This window comes from Oncorhynchus clarkii, chromosome 10 (genome assembly GCF_045791955.1).
Source record: "Oncorhynchus clarkii lewisi isolate Uvic-CL-2024 chromosome 10, UVic_Ocla_1.0, whole genome shotgun sequence".
NCBI classification, from domain to species: domain Eukaryota; kingdom Metazoa; phylum Chordata; class Actinopteri; order Salmoniformes; family Salmonidae; genus Oncorhynchus; species Oncorhynchus clarkii.
The window spans coordinates 65,495,249-65,509,526 of NC_092156.1; the positions used below are offsets into that span (position 1 = coordinate 65,495,249).

The 14,278-nt window shown below is 44.2% G+C and overlaps 1 pseudogene; it reads right to left on the reverse strand.

Moving 5' to 3' along the window:
- Nucleotides 1-13,090: 13,090 nt before the first annotated feature.
- LOC139419010 (dCTP pyrophosphatase 1 pseudogene) lies at nucleotides 13,091-14,192 on the reverse strand (annotated as a pseudogene).
- Between the last annotated feature and the right edge of the window lie 86 nt (nucleotides 14,193-14,278).

The window sequence follows — 14,278 nt, forward strand, 5'->3', positions numbered from 1 at the left end:
CCTCCAGAGAGACCGCACTCTCTCTTTGTGGAAGGCTGGACTCGGACACACCGAGGTGGGCTTAGTGGTTTACATTCATCCCCTCTCTCCCCTCCTCCTGGTGGGGTTACTATTGGGCTGGGCTGGGCCGGGGAAGGTCCATTATCTATGGTGATGTGTCCTAATGATGCTGGATTTATCTCCCTCTATAGAATTGTTTCAGCCCTGGCTCCACCCCCTACCACAGAAGGAGGGATGAGACACCCAATGGAGGGTGGGAAGGATGCACACATTCAAGGTAGACGTTTACAGCATGAATCAAGAAAAAAGGAGCAAAACCGTGTACAAAGGTGGTATGGTAAAGTATTGGATACAGGTGCAGCTGCAGGCCTCACCTTGGAGAAGCTTGCAGAGAAATGTTACCAAAAAGAGAAACTATAGCCTGCAATGCTTTGCTTTCCTGAGCCCCCCCCCCCCCCCGTCAAGCAGAACAGATATGGAAACAGCCTTCATCACAAATTCATCTTTCACAGATGAAACGGCTAATGAGGCAGCAGCACTCTCTCAACAGATCTATGGCAAATGAATAAAAACAACCTCGGAGCGTCAAATCTGGTATTAAACAGAGAACAGGGAGATGTGAAGCTGAAAGCGAACATGAAATGAAGGAGGGGAGAACAGCGTAGCCACACAACAACACATAGGAAAATAGGCCAGACGTGCCGCGGCATCATATATAAATGTTGCAAATGTTTTGCTTCTAATCCCACATGAATCCATACCTCAATTATCTATGTACATTCATTACATAGCCTGCATTCATTATCATTATATGAAAAAGATCCACGGTTATTTGGTTGTTAGCTGATGACAGGCATGTTGGTTCTTTAACATATCCAGCAGGTTCTTTTCTTTTGAAACGGAATTAAAAAAGACATATACTGTTCCTCTAAATTGATAGATCATAGTATTTAAGCCTAACATATAACTTTTCCTTAGAAAATAACCCTTCCAGGCCTTCCTACTCTGACAGTATTTGCTAGGCAGCCCTATGAAGATGTATAAGAACAGAAATCCTATGTTATCTACAGCGTTTTATCTCTAGTTTGAAGCCGATGTCAGCGGACTGAGGGCACTTTGTGCCACATGTGGCTACCAATGCAATCCAGGGGCATTATTAACGACTACAATCCCCAAGAACTGCTCACTCGATGCCGCCTGGAGAACTACGGGATCTTCCCATGGTCCTCCTGAAATATGCATGGCGGGACATGGCTCCATACCGCAGGCTCCATCCATAATCTATGAGCTCTGAATGAATTCACATGTTGGCGGCGTGGATTACCTCTGGCTAGTTGGATTGGCCTGGTGTAAGAATGCTTGTGGCATATGTGGGAGGGCTGCACCTGTTTTCCCCCAATGTTAATCTTGCATTTCGGCTGCACCTCAACTGTCAGTTTGGGCACTGCCTTTTTTCTATGAATTTGGAGGATAGGAATCATCGGCAGAGGGAATATGATTTTGCTTGTTAGCATCTTTACTGGGATGTGGTGCAATTGAGACATTCACATTGCAGTCCTAAAGGGCCTGTCTCAGTCCCTATCAGCCAAGACCCAGCAGTGGACCCAGGGACTGGAATGTGGCAACACCGCTCACTGGTGCTCCGTACTAATCTATCCTAAGCAAACACTTTTCAGGGCCCATTACTGTAAGTTCTGCTGGAACTTTCCTGGAACTGTGGAGGTCCAGAGAGAGGTGTTGTGTTAGTGGGAGATGTGAGAAGCATCGTCCCTGTAGTGATGGGGTAAGCGATGACCGGTCAGTGCAGACACAGGAAGGGATGGCGGGAGCAGCTGGACACTGTTACAGGCCAACGTCAAGAGACACCTGGGTGGTAAGACAAGGATGTTTAATGGGACAAGGGAGTGTTTTCAAAACTAAAATGTTTACATGAATTCTAAAATATTTCCATTGATACACAACATCCTGAAATACATGTATATGTAGATATCTTTGTTAGAAAGAAAACTATATTTCCTTTGACTGGGGGATGCTGAATGTGAAAAACGGCTCAACTTACCCCGCTCTCCCCTACAGACATTCCAAGGCGGATCCACCTTCACTCTGTTTGCATATTCCAAGTCATTAAATGTTTAACTGTTTTGGGAGATGTTGAATATTTCATGGAAATATAATAATTACATAGTACAATGCCACAGCACTCTTGTTAAACCATCGAAACAGCAATTCAATTAGAGGGAGTGTTTTTCTGTATTTGTTTGAATCTAGTTAAAACATTCAACTGTTTTATTTAGCTGTATGGCTTTTTCCATTCTATAGCATACAGGCGTACGCTTGTGTTCATTCAGAAGGGGAATAATACAGATTCTGTACTCTCTTTCTCTATCACGTACACACACACGCTCTCAGTCTCACTACAGAATTAGACGTTTATTCACGTTTCTCCAAAAGTCACATTTCAAAGTGTTTTGACACCCCGGGTTGACTCCTGCTCAGTATCGTTCTGTTTCTCCAAACATCTCATTTTGAAGTGTTTGACACCATGGGTGTGGAGGATAGGAATCATCAGTAGAGGGGATATGATTTCGCTTGCTAGCATCTGCACTGGAATGTGGCGCAATAGTCTTGAGCCATTGCAGTCCTAAAGGGCCTGTCTCAGTCCCTATCAGCCAAGACCCAGCAGTGGACCCAGGGACTGGAATGTGGCAACACCGCTCACTGGTGCTCCGTCATAATCTATCCTAAGCAGACACTATTCAGGGCCCATTACTGTAAGTTCTGCTGGAACTTTCCTGGAACCGTGGAGGTCCAGAGAGAGGTGTCATCTTAGTGGGAGATGTGAGAAGCTTTGTCCCTATGGTAGTTGGGTGAGCGATGACCCGTCAAAGCTGACACACGAAGGGATGGAGGGAGCAGCTGGACGATGTTACAGGCCAACGCCAAGAGGCTCCTAAGTGGTAAGACAAGGATGTTTAAATGGGACGAGGGAGGAAGAGGCTAGACACTGAAAAACAAAGGGGGACAGAGGAGCGAGGGAGAGAGAGCATACACGTCAGGGGAGGGAGGGAGAGGAAATGTTCGACAAAGGGAGACATGGGGATCTCCTCTCCCAGGTTTGACTACTCTGAGGTAACCACAGACAAGGGAGGGGAGGACGTCGGTGGGATCATGGAGTACACCTCATCTCATCTATATTCTGGGTTCGTCTCACTAAGTGCACCAGGGGTTGTGTTCTGTTCATATGCAGCAGCAGGAGCAGCAGAGCCAACCCACCGCACCCTGTGAGTTATGGAGAATACACACACCCTTAACAGGGCTTAATGGCAAACTACCGTGTGAACTGGTTTACTGCTCAGTTCCCTTTGAGCGCTGCTAATATGTGACATGAATGCAAAGACACGCACGCACACACACACACACACACACACACACAAAAGGCATCTGTTTCTGACAGTTGTGCCTTAATGGAATTCGTGGAGGTTGTGTTCGCAATAAAGCAAAAATTATTAGCATAGACAGTTTTACAATGAGGGCAAACCTGAATGACAACAAAAATCTGCATCAATATAAAACATTTAAAATGCTATGTTCTCCAGGTGTTGGAGAACACCAATACTGTGGGTCTTCTCACACCGTAACTTTACGGCTTATTCTCAGAGTTAGACCTGCCTGTCAACATGATTGTGACCTATTCAATCCTAAGAAAAACGGTACACTGAACGAATGCACCTCCAGGCCTGGTCCGAGCTGTTCCACACTCCATCAACTTACAGTTTCTCAACACCATGGCACAGCTCAAACTGTGTTAAACTGTTTTTCATAAATGTCTCCTCAAAATGGCACTGGGGAGTGTGCCTTCAAAACCCAGGTAGACTAGAGAGCTAGCAACGGGGACTTGGAGAACAGAGCTCAGATCAAAAATGAAGAAAAGTGAAAAAGAAAAGCATTTATGAAATCTAAAGGTCCTGGTAGTCAGTGACTCATGCAGAGGCTTTCACATTTAGACCGCCACTACTGCTTTGGAAGTTATGGTATCATTCACCAACGTCAACAGCTCAAAAGTACTGAACACAAACAGACGTACTGACCGACGCATCTTGGCATTTTCATCAAAACAACAGTCAAGTCCTTCTCGGTATCTTTCAATTCCGTTCCTTTATTCCTTTCTCTTCCCAAAGCCTGTGAGGCAGCATCGTTCCACTTGTGACCCTGTGACGCTGTTCCGCGCAGGATGGACCCCATTGAGGCGAAACAAAGCCATCTGATTCACTTCCCCAGGTTAACCAACCTGATCCCAGATCATAGCAGCTTGCATAGTCAAGCAGTTGACTATGCAGCACTAACAGATCTGGGAGCAGGCTACAGGTTAATCAACTTCTCTTGTTGACTTCAACTAGTACATAAAACAGAGAGAAGGGGCTCCTCCTAGTGGTAGAATTGAAGACCTGCAACTTCACTCAGATGACAAACGAGGTATCGAAATAGTCAGCCTCTTCCATAGCAACAGTCCCCACATAGCAACAACTTCCTTGAATAAAAAAAGTGCTATTATAGCCTTGATCTCGCTTTCAAAAGAGACAGCTCTTTGTAGCCATCATCCTTGGGCACAGAATTGAATTTGATCCAGTTGTTATGTGAACGACCTTGCGTGGTATACAGCACAGCCAGCATTTCAATGGTGCCCTATGCCCACCTGATATTTAGAGCATGGTGATTCCGATCTATAGTCACCGTAGTCTCTCTATACTCCATTATGTTTTTCATGGATTTAATCCACAGTAGCTATAAAGACAGAGGGTCTTATCGATCAATCCAATCTCATCTACATAACAGTGGCAAAGACAGAATCTATAAGGGTAAAGTTAGTTAGTTATAAGTATTCTCCAAAATATAAAAATGAGGCACACCTTCAAAGCATACCACATCCCTATTGATTTGCGCAACACTCCTGTCCACATTAGCATTTCAGTCAGAGAATTCTCTTTCCTCCGCTCCACCATGGACTTTTTACCCCATTTCCACACTGGGATGTGTATGATGAATGCAGGCCTATGATGAATCCCTTCAAAGCCAGAGGCAGAAATAATCTCGGGGGGGGGGGGGTAGCCTCGGATGGTGAGCCCATGGTGTCCAAATGGTCCAATTGCAGCCCCCACAATGCTGCACTTTGATCAGGGTCGGTTGAGGTACGGTTGATTTAAACGCCCCTGCTTCTGGCTGTCACTACCGGCCCAGCAGGGGGCTAGCTGAGAATTCTGGGTATTGATACCTGGTGGAAATCAGTGACAGGATGAAACCAAAGGACTGCATGGTGGAACGACTCTATTGCCAGCTTGTCTGGTACATACTCAGTATATATTAAGAGGAAAAACAGCAGGTGGGACGAAAATGCGGTAGAATATCATCAGGGAACACAAACAAGCAGACTCCTGTCCATTTTCACTGACAGTAAGCATCACCTTTGAATACAGTACAGGTATATGCTGGCTTCTAGAAAAGGATAAGTGTGCTAGGATGCAATTATGCAACTAGTGGCAATTTTTTGCCTGTGGACTTGGAACAGTTTGATGCCACATTGGTCTGATGTAATATTGCATCTTGAAAGTGATGCACCCACCACTTCCCTCCGAGGGACCAGTGTTCCACCACAGGCACAGCCCACAGAGAAGAGTCTGTCAGAGATCCTTACGACAAGTGAAGGCAACTGCCATCTTGTTGTCAAGTTTCCCCCAAAACATCCCAGCGTTTATTACTGCGGTTGGTTTAATTTCAATTAGCATTAACCAACAGTTAGCTGCATGCCTTCCTGTCTGTCAAAGAGTCTCTGGTAGCCTTGAAGTGTAGCAGTCCCAGTATTGCAGACATACAGTGCATTCGGAAAGTGGCCCAGCCAGAGCCTGGACTTGAACCCGAACGACAATCTCTGGAGAGACCTGAAAATATCTGTGCAGCGACGCAGGTGTCAAGCTTGTAGCGTCATATTCAAGAAGACTCAAGGCTGTGATCGCTGCCAAAGGTGATTCAACAAAGTACTGAGTAAAGGGTCTGAATACTTATGGAAATGTGAATACTGTAAATATTTCTGTTTATTATTTTAAATATATTTGCAAACATTTCTAAAAACTGTTTTTGCTTTGACAGTATGGGGTATTGTGTGTATAAAACAATTTAATCAATTTTAGAACAAGGTTGTAAGGTAACATAATGTGGAAAAAGTCAAGGGGTCTGAATACTTTAGGAATGCACCATAACGGCCCAGAATGACAGGTTCTCATGGGATGAATGTATGAAGAAATCGCTGTCCGACTTACACAGTAGTTTTGGCTCGAGCCCAAACTTTTTGACTACGAGCTTCAGAATTTTGTCAGGTGCGGTCAAAATCAATCGTTACCATCATCAGCCTCATCAATCACCATCATCGTCCTGACCTTGCCAAGGCAGGGGGACTAAGAACAAAGTAACCTACATAACATATCTTTTCACTAGAAACTCTGCAGTAAAACATCAGTAGTTTGTGTGCGTGTACTCACACACTTGCGTCACATCAGTGAACAAAACACTACACGACCGTGGCTTTTCGAATTACCTGACATTATGATACAATTTCCTGATGGAAAACTGAATCACTTCTACGGTATAGCATCAATATCCCGACATTTGCGGGGGAGAAAACGTCAGGTAATTTTAAGCAGAACATTGGTGTCAGCTTTCTAAAAAGTAAGAGGGAAAAAAATATCTGGCGGCTTTGACATTTTCAGCAAGCAGGAATCAAAGAGGTGATAAAGATAGTGTTTACTCCCAAATAGCACCCTATTCCCTTTAGAGTGCACTACTACCCCCCATGAGGCTCTGGTCAGAAGTAGTGCACTTTATAGAGTATAGGGAATAGGGTGACATCTGGGATGCACAGTGTCTGTCAGCCAAACAAACAGAGGAGAGGAAAAGAGAGGAGAGCAAATCACTGCCTGGCCATTAACAGGGTGAGTGGCATGAGAAATCGCTCTGTGTGCGTCGCTGGCTGGGCGATGTGTATCCTGGAGCCTGTCTGGGCGATGAGATGTGCATCTTGGCTGTCACCTGGGCACCCCTGCTGAGAAGGATCTGACAGAGGAGATAAGGAGAGCACAGGGGAGCAATGTGGGTGTTTATACAAATGGTAGGCATTCCTCACATCCAATTGTACAGAAGGTTGTGTAGGTTGGTGCTACGTAGGTCTGGAAAGCCTATCTGCTTCAGCCCTGTGTACATATGGCATCACATTAAAGCCTGCATTGCATTCAAAAAAAATGTTTCAAATGTATGGAGGAAGTCATACGTCTCATAATAAATGGGGAAAGTCAAGACTTCAGTAAAAATCCCAAGCCAGACTTCAAATCAACTCACTTTTTATTTGTCACATTGAAATGCTTACTTATTGTATCCCTTAACCAACAATGCTTTAACAAGTTAAGAAGAAAAATGTGAGGGTAGAAGCTGTTGAGAAGCCTTGTGGACCTGGACAGGGCAAGCTCCGGTGCCACTTGCCGTGCGGTAGCAGAGAGAACAGTCTATGACTAGGGTGGCTGGAGTCTTTGACCATTTTTAGAGCCTTCCTCTGACACCGCCTTGGGACTTGGGAAATAAGTGTGATGAATAGCAAAAAGATGCATTGCAGAGCCTACTTTTGCCTGAGTCAGAGCTGCATTATCATTCAGCTGGGGTATTAGTTTTGGCTTCATAGAAATATTCATTTGCTCCTCATGATTACTCACTCAAACCCAATGCTTTGAGGGTTATGAGGAAACAACACAAGGAACCCACAGTCAGTATACCAAATCACAACTATTTCTCGGTTTTAGAAATGTAGGCAAGAAGAGCTCTCCAAAACCTTGTCTCAGACAGAGAACGTCTCTTGCTCTGTCACTGTGGCTGCGGGTAAAGACCCAAACTCCCCAACTCTCAGAGAAATAACAGGTACCACAAAGCGGAGCTATAGGGGAGAGCGGGGGAAATTGAGCCAAAAGGGTATAAGTTGAGAAACCCGTGTTTCTAGGAAACCATACACAAAATTAATAAATTGACCAAAAAGGTCATCCTTTCGTGGAGTCAATGAAAGTAGAAACCACATGGAAAAAGTGGTAAGCAAGTTAGGTCTAAAAAAGTCAAATTAATTTATTGTGTTAGAGACTGCAGGTTCTGTTCTACCTGATAATTAATTGCACAGGCCTGGTGTCTCAGATCTAAATCAGTCCCTGATTAGAGGGGAACAATAATAATAAGCAGTGGAACTGGCTCCGAGGTCCAGAGTTGAGTTTGTTAGAGGTTTCATGACACTTTTATCTAAACCAAAGTAGATCATTCTAAGAGTGTTCTATACATCAGCTTCAATATGAGGTCCTAAACCTAGCATGAAAGTGCATCCTTGTAGCTGTGTGGGCTAATATAGTCAACATGTTTGCCTTGGGGTAAATTGAGCAAAATTAAGTGTTTTCTTCCCAGGTGTAACGTAAGGTATTATCGCTGCGATATGAGGTAACAACTGGGCCTGGCATATGTTAAAAGTTTGAAAAATGATTAGAAGACAAAAAGCGATTGTTTTGAATTGTGTTTGGGAAATAGAGAGAGACATGTTTTAGTAGTAATATTTCATTCAGTACAGAAATTTGAAGGTGGCTTAACTTACCCTGTCCCTCAGCTCAACTTACCACATACCCAGGGTAAACTGTGCCAAGACACCACTTTTTTTGGACAAGCTATATTTACATGAATTCTGATTATTTCCATGGATACACAACATCCTGAAATATATGTAGATATCTTTGTTAGGGGCCTCCCGAGTGGTGCAGTGGTATAAGACATTGCATCGCGGTGCTAGCTGTGCCACTAGAGATTCTGGGTTCGCGACCGGGAGACCCATGGGGCAGCGCACAATTGGCCCAGCATCGTCCGGGTTGGGGAGGGTTTGGCCAGCAGGGATGTCCTTGTCCCATCGTGCACTAGCGACTCCTGTGGCGAAAACTATATTTCCCTTAACAGAGTGATGAATATATATTTTTTTTACATTTAACCTTTATTTAACTAGGCAAGTCAGTTAAGAACAAATTCTTATTTAGAATGACAGCCTACCCTGGCCAAACCCGGACGACGCTGGGACAATTGTGCGCCGCCCTATGGGACTCCTAATCACAGCTGGATGTGATACAGCCTGGATTTGAACCAGGGACTGCGATGCAGTGCCTTTGACTGCTGTGCCACCCATTTAATCCCACTCTCCCCTAGCAGCCATACTGAATAGCAATGAAGGAAGCAATGTGGTCGAAGGAACATTACTTCCAGATTCACAAGAGACAACCCACCCCTTCGGCTGTGAGAGATTGATTCTACCCTGCTACCTGCCTGGGACATTTCCACACAAATTGAATAGTACTAGCAAACCAAGAATGTGTCAGCCAGGCCCAGGAGTTATGCTGCTATAGGCTCACACCATGCTAGAAAATGAAAATAAATTGTGCATTGCATCTCGGGAATGTTTACCTCAGGCTATGGGGTATGCTATGGTGCAGCAAATCAACATTTGCAGCATTCACACAGAGTGCCATGGTTTCAATATGGTCAGTGCTAATTGGGATCCTTGGGAAGTCCCTACCCCTTAACCCTAACCTAGCACGGACCGTTTCAATATAAACACAATTTGTTTAGAGCAGTTGCACTTAAGAAGTGTTATAAACTTCAGAATTAGGAGAGTCCATAAGTGAAAATACAGCCTGGATCCAGATCTGTTTGTGCGGACTTGGCGTGACTATGACTATAGTAGTTGGCAAAACGGCAGAAACAAATCAGGGACCAGGCTAGTCAAACTAGGGTTGCCCTAAATGTATTCATATCCTGAGCAAATACAGTCAATTATCAGTGTTGATAGTACAATGTGAAATGTCAGGAAAATAGTAGAGAATGATTTATTTCAGCTTTTATTTCTTTCATCACATTCCCAGTGGGTCAGAAGTTTACATACACTCAATTAGTATTTGGTAGTATTGCTTTCAAATTGTTTAACTTGGGTCAAACGTTCTGGGTATCCTTCCACAAGCTTCCCACAATAAGTTGGGTGAATTTTGGCCCATTCCTCCTGACAGAGCTGTTGTAACCGAGTCAGGTTTGTAGGCTTCCTTGTTCACACATGCTTTTTCAGTTCTTCCGACAAGTTTTCTATAGGATTGAGGTCAGGGCTTTGTGATGGCCACTCCAATACCTTGACTTTGTTGTCCTTAAGCCATTTTGCCACAACTTTTGAAGTATTCTTGAGGTCATTGTCCATTTTGGAAGACCCATTTACGACCAATCTTTAACTTCCTGACTGATGTCTTGAGATGTTGCTTCAATATATCCACATACTTTTCCTTCCTCATGATGCCATCTATTTTGTGAAGTGCACCAGTCCCTCCTGCAGCAAAGCACCCCCACAACATGATACACCAAAGTACTTTCATCTCTAGGAGACAGAACGTGTCTCCTTCCTGAGCGGTATGACGGCTGCTTGGTCCCGTGGTGTTTATACTTGCGTACTATTGTTTGTACAGATGAACGCGATACCTCCAGGCGTTTGGAAATTGCTCCCAAGGATGAACCAGACTTGTGGAGGTCTACACATTTTTTTCTGAGGTCTTGGCTGATTTCTTTTGATTTTCCCATGATGTCAAGCAAAGAGGCACTGAGTTTGAAGGTAGGCCTTGAAATACCTACACAGGTACACCTCCAATTGACTCAGATGATGTCAATTAGCCTGTCAGAAGCTTCTAAAGCCATGACATTTTTTTCTGGAATTTTCCAAGCTGTTTAAAGGCACAGTCAACTTAGTGTATGTAAACTTCTGACCCACTGGAATTGTGATACAGTGAATTATAAGTGAAATAATCTGTCTGTAAACAATTGTTGTAAAAATGACTTTTGTCATGCACAAAGTAGATGTCCTAACCGACTTGCTGAAACTATAGTTTGTTAACAAGAAATTTGTGGAGTGTTTGAAAAACGACTTTTAATGACTCCAACCTAAGTGTATGTAAACTTCCGACTTCAACTGTATATACAAAAGTATAAAATTAGTGGATTTGGTTATTTCAGCCACACCTGTTGTGGCCTGTGGGACCGCCGAGTGCTAAAGCGTGTAGTGTGTAACAATCACTACCGAGTTCCAAACTGCCTCTAGAAGCAATGTCAGCACAATAACTGTTCGTTGGGAGCTTCATGAAATGGGTTTCCATGGCTGAGCAGCCGCACACAAGCCTAAGATCACCATGCGCAATGCCAAGCATCGGCTGGAGTGGCGTAAACCTCGCCGCCATTGGACTCTGGAGAAGTGGAAACGCGTTCTCTGGAGTGATGAATCATGCTTAACTATCTGGCAGTCCGACGGGCGAATCTGGGTTCGCCGGATGCCAGGAGAATGCTACCTGCCCCAATGCATGGTGCCAACTGTAAAGTTTGGTGGAGTAGGAATAATGGTCTGGGGCTGTTTCCCAAGGTTCGGGTTAGGCCCCTTAGTTCCAGTGAAGGGAAATCTTAACGCTACAGCATACAATGACATTCTTGACGATTCTGTGCTTCCAACTTTGTGGCAACAGTTTGGAGAAGGCCCTTTGTTTCAGCATGAAAATAACCCTGTGCACAAAGTGAGGTCCATACAGAAATGGTTTGTCGAGATCGGTGTGGAAGAACTTGACTGGCCTGCACAGAGCCCTGACCTCAACCCCATCAAACACCTTTGGTATGAATTGGAACACCGACTGCGAGCCAGGCCCAACATCAGTGCATGACCTCACTAATGCTTTTGTGGCTGAATTTAAGCAAGTCCCCGCAGCAATGTTTCAACATCTAGTGGAAAGTCTTCCCAGAAGAGTAGAGGCTGTTATAGCAGCAAAGGGGGGACCAACTCCAAATTAATGCCCATGATTTTGGAATGAGATGTTCGATAAGCAGGTGTATCTCAGGTTGAGGGAGCGTGTCATTGGCATGCTGACTGCAGGAATATCCACCAGTTGTTGCTAGATAGAGAAATTAACATTAAACTACCATAAGCCACCTCAAGTCATTTTAGAGAATTTGGCAGTATGTCCAACCAGCCTCACAACTGCAGACCACGTATATGGTGATGTGTGGGCAAGCGGTGTGCTGATGTCATTGTGAACAGAGCTCCCCATGGTGGCGGTGTGGTTATGGAATGTGCAGGCATAAGCTACAATGAACACAATTGCATTTTACCTATGGAAATGTGAATGCAGATACCGTGACAAGATCCTGAGGCACATTGTCGTGCCATTCATCTGCCGCCACCACCTCATGTTTCATCATGATAATGCACAGCCCCATATCTCAAGGACCTGTACACAATTCCTGGAAGCTGAAAACATCCCAGTTCTTCCATGGCCTGCATGCTCACCCACTGAGCATGTTTTGGATGCTCTGGATAGACATGTACGACAGTATCCAGCAACTTCGCAAATCCATTGAAGAGGAGTGGGACAACATTCCACAGACCATAATCGACAGCCTAATCAACTGTATGTGAAGGAGATGTGTTGCGCTTTTTGAGGCAAATGGTTGTTACGCCAGATACGGAGTCCGCATCCCTACCCTTCTTTAAAAAAAGTATCTGTGACCAATAGATGCATATCTGTATTCCCAGTCATGTGAAATCCATAGATTAGAGCCTAATTTATTTATTTCAATCAACTAATATCCTCATATGAATTGCAACTCAGTAACATCTTTGAAATTGTTGCATTTTTTAGTATACTTGTAGCTCATTAAACCATCGGATGTGTCCAAATATACATTGGCTAGCCTACATATTAGATCGCTAACCATAGGCCTGGGGCCATGAAACACTACTGTTTAACAGACTGCTTATCAAAATGAACCACCACAAGAGTAACTCACTAATTTCCCTCATCTCCCATAGTAGTGTTGCGTGTGCTAATCTCCCCATTTCCCATTGTAGCTCATTTCCCAGGGAAGTAAATAAGGCAATAGTGATTAAATCTGATTGACTAAATGCATTACAGAGTCAACATACATAAATTACATAGCATCTGCAGGACAGCAAGTATAGTTGAAGGCACTTTTACTTTTGGGCAGAAGGTTCTATCAGTCGCACACATGCATTGAATTTAAAGCAACAAAATAACATAGCTTCCATCAATCGTTGACAACAATATGGATTTAAGATATTTAAATGTAGTTATTCATACTATGAAAAATAAAATGGACTTCTTACAATTTGACTTTGGGGAACAGTTAAAACGACAAAGCATCAGAGGGAAATCAAAAGATGAACGCCCATATAGTTAAAGAAAAACACTGGATTTAAAACGCACTTTATAAAACTAACTGCAGTTTGACCAACTTTTGAGATACAGTAGTGCCCTAAATAAAAGATTGTATAAACATTATCCATTGCCATTAACTGAAGTTGAACAGTATTTTTCAGTTCTCGTCTACTTTGTAAATGCAGGGGTGTGTTCATTGCGCCATTTGGGCATGGCAGCATGCACTCGCTCAGTCCTTGTATTCGGTGTACTTCTTAGACGAGCCATGCACCTTGCTGGCAGGGTACTTCAGCCTATTTAGGGCCATTTTGCGCAGCACTGCTTGGGGTAAATCGATATGACATTTCTCGGCCAACTCAACTAGGTAGATGAGGACGTCGCTGAGTTCATGTGCCAGGTGCTCGCGCTCGGAGTCGGTCCAGCCGGGAAGTCCTTCAGTCACCTCGCCACGCCACTGGAAAAGCTCAGATACCTCGCCCACTTCTCCGACCATAGCTAGCAGGAGGTTGCGGGGTTGGTGGAACTGGTTCCAGTCTCGCTCGTCAGTAAATTCCGCTTGCATCCGTCGTATGTCATCGATGGTAGGTTCGGCAGTGAAGGAGAACGTATCAGATGGGGTTCTTCTCTTAGTTCCATTTCGCTTGGCAGCGTGGATGTCTGCCTCGCCGTTTTCACAGGCTATTTTTGACTTGCTAGGAGTGCCATTGATGTGTTTAGCTTCAGATAGGGCCACCGTCTCTCCGTTCAGTCCATGCACTCCATCGCCGTTCATTGCCATTGCCTTTGCCTTGTCAATTTTACACCAAACTATTGCACGGATCAACACTTAATTCGCTGTAAACAACCAACCTCGACAACAATATGGGTAAAACTCCCGCCACAAAAAACGCTGCTCTTGTAGCCGGAAGGTGTAACATAAATCCCCGGAAATTCGAAATATGGGTTGCATGAAATGTGTTACATGAAATGTGTTACAT